This window comes from Microtus ochrogaster, chromosome 7, assembly GCF_000317375.1.
Source record: "Microtus ochrogaster isolate Prairie Vole_2 chromosome 7, MicOch1.0, whole genome shotgun sequence".
Lineage (NCBI taxonomy): Eukaryota > Metazoa > Chordata > Mammalia > Rodentia > Cricetidae > Microtus > Microtus ochrogaster.
Window position 1 is genome coordinate 16,748,139 of NC_022014.1, and position 2,722 is coordinate 16,750,860.

The window sequence follows — 2,722 nt, forward strand, 5'->3', positions numbered from 1 at the left end:
CATCCATCCATCCACCCATCCATCCATCCATTTTTTCATCCATCCATCCATCCATCCACCCATCCATCCATCCATTTATCCATCCATCCATCCATCCATCCATCCATCCATCCGTTCATCTATCCGCCATTTATCCATCCATCTTGTACTACAAAGAAACACCATACTCTTTTCCTACTCTTTCTACTTCCACTCTTGCTCCCAGGACAAAACTTTTTTAAATAATTAGTTTTTTTCAAGTTTTTATGTGCACCTGTGGGGGCCTGAGTATGGAATTCTATAGGGAAAATACCCCCCCATGTTAAGATACTGTCCTATGTATTGGCTTAAGAGTCTTAAAACCATGTTCTTTCTCCCAAAATTTGTTTCCCGAATGTTTGTTTGTTTTTTCCTTTCTAGAAGCTTTGAATGTGTGTCTCTGTCCACACATTGTAAAATTTATCAGTATGTCTTAGACTGGATCAACCAGATCTAGTTCTCATTCTTAGATCTTGATGGGTTCTTTAACCTGAAATTCCTTTAGTAATGGGAAATTGGCATGGTGCTTCCTCCTTCTGCTCCTCCCCCAATCATCTTCTTCTTCCTCATGCTCCTCCTCCTTCTCCCATTCCTCTTTCTCCTCATGCTCTTCCCCTTCGTCCATCAGCTTTCTTTTATTTTAGTTCCCAGACTGACACTTGCAAGAGTTAACCAGGCTTGCAATTATGTTGCATAACAAACCAATCTAAACCGTGATAACTTAAAATGTGATTGATGGTCTCCTGGATCAGAGGCTGACTGTGGAGATGGCAGGACAGCAAGTGAGGAAGCCTGGTCACACATGAACTGGACACCTCAGTCACAGTATTCATTCCGACTTCCCTTGATCCAAAACACATCTGAAGGCAGAAAATGAAGGGCTACTTTAGTGGGAGGGGCTGCAAGGTCACATGGCAAAATGTCTGAATAGTGAAATGAGTAAATAATTGGGAGAATTTCCCGCAATTTCTTTTTGATAGAGGCTCTTGCCATGTAGCCCAGAACTCACTATACAGAGAAGGTTGACTTTGAACTTACAGTCATCCTGTTTCAGCCTCTCAAGGGCTGACAGGACAGTTGTGCGCCACCATGCCCAGCTTCTACCAAATCATTTAAGTCCTCTGTTCTTTCTTTCTTTTTTTCTTCCTATTTTTCTGTCTCCGTTATTTTGATCTACTTTCCAGATGTTTTTAACACTATTTTTATAATATTTGTAATGTATTTTAGTTCATATTTTTCTCCCAATTCTAGAGCCTTGTGCTCTAACTTTTTCTTTTTATAGCATCCCATTCCTGTTTTATGAGTGCAATACCTTTTTTTATCTTTTACTATATTTATTTAAGTTTCTCTTTAAATCCTTAAAAGTGTGTGTGTGTGTGTGTATGTGTGTGTGTGATCTTTGATTCCCCCTGGATTTTCCACCCACCCTTGATTATATGGTATTTATATTGCTATAGCTTGCAGGTCTAGAAGGTAGAGTTGCAGGTTGACCCCATAAGTCCACAGCTTCTATCTCTGACAGTGTGTCTATACTTATGTTTCCCCTTTTGTCCTTCATGGTAGTTGTCTGAAAAATAGAGACAGAACAATAACTTTCATAGCATTACTGGGAACAGTAGAGAAGTCACTGTGCTGAGCGTGCCCAGAAGCAAGGCTGGTACTCGTGCCTCGGTCTCCTCAGATGAAGAAGAGTGGAGAAACCCTTAGGAAGTTTCCTGTTCTCTGGGAAAGAGTGTGGAAAGTGGACTTGGATGTCACGTGCTGGGTGGGGAACTTGCTCCCTCAATGAAGACGCTCTGGCATTTGAAGCTTCCCCTACAGTGACACCCTGCTCGCGGTGCAGTTGACAGTGAGGAGTGCTGACCAGGGCAGGTCTGAGACGTCCACAGATTCCTGCGCAGACTATATCCTGTTCCCGGGTCCATGTGCAGACTTTGCATCCGGGGCCTGGTATCTTTACAGCTGGAGACCCTGTGGGGTTCACTGACATTTGGGCAACCATGGGAATTAATGCTATCTTGAGGGAGCTAGAAGTCAGAACTACCTGAGCCTCTGGAAGTTTCCCTGACAGCAGGGGGAGCAGAGCTGCTGTGCTGGAGCCTGGGGAGCCTGGGGACCTCCATACATGCTCCTCCCTTCCAGGCCACCCTCTGAAATACTGGCTGATCAGCACTCAGCTGGAAAACCGACTTGGATGCAGCTATCCCCGCCCTCCCTCCCTCTGATGACGATGTCCAGGCTGAGGGAAAACAGTGCTGGGAATCTGACCTCTGAGCCCCATTCAAAGCTCTTTCTACCATCCTTGTGTGTGGGATGTGGGGACCAGTCTCCACTTCACTGGTCTCAAAAGAACTTCAGGATGAAGTCTCTGCTTCCTCCCTCCAGACTCCTGCGTCTGCTTTCTCAGATCCCACCTTGACATTCTATTTCCATCCTGCCCCCTCTGGGGATAATAACAAGGGGCACATAATCGCTACCTGCTGCGTAAAGTAGTTCTACCTTTTCTTTGTCTTAAAATGTTCTCTTCCCATCATTTGGCCGCCACAGGCCTCTGCCATCTCCCACTAGCCCCCTTGGAGTCCCAGTATCCCAGGTAGCAGAGCCACTGTCTGCTCCCCTCACCTACTCCTCCATGATTTTTTGTTTGTTTGATTTTTTTTTTTGTTTTTTGTTTTTTGTTTTTTGTTTTTTTTTTTTTTTTTTT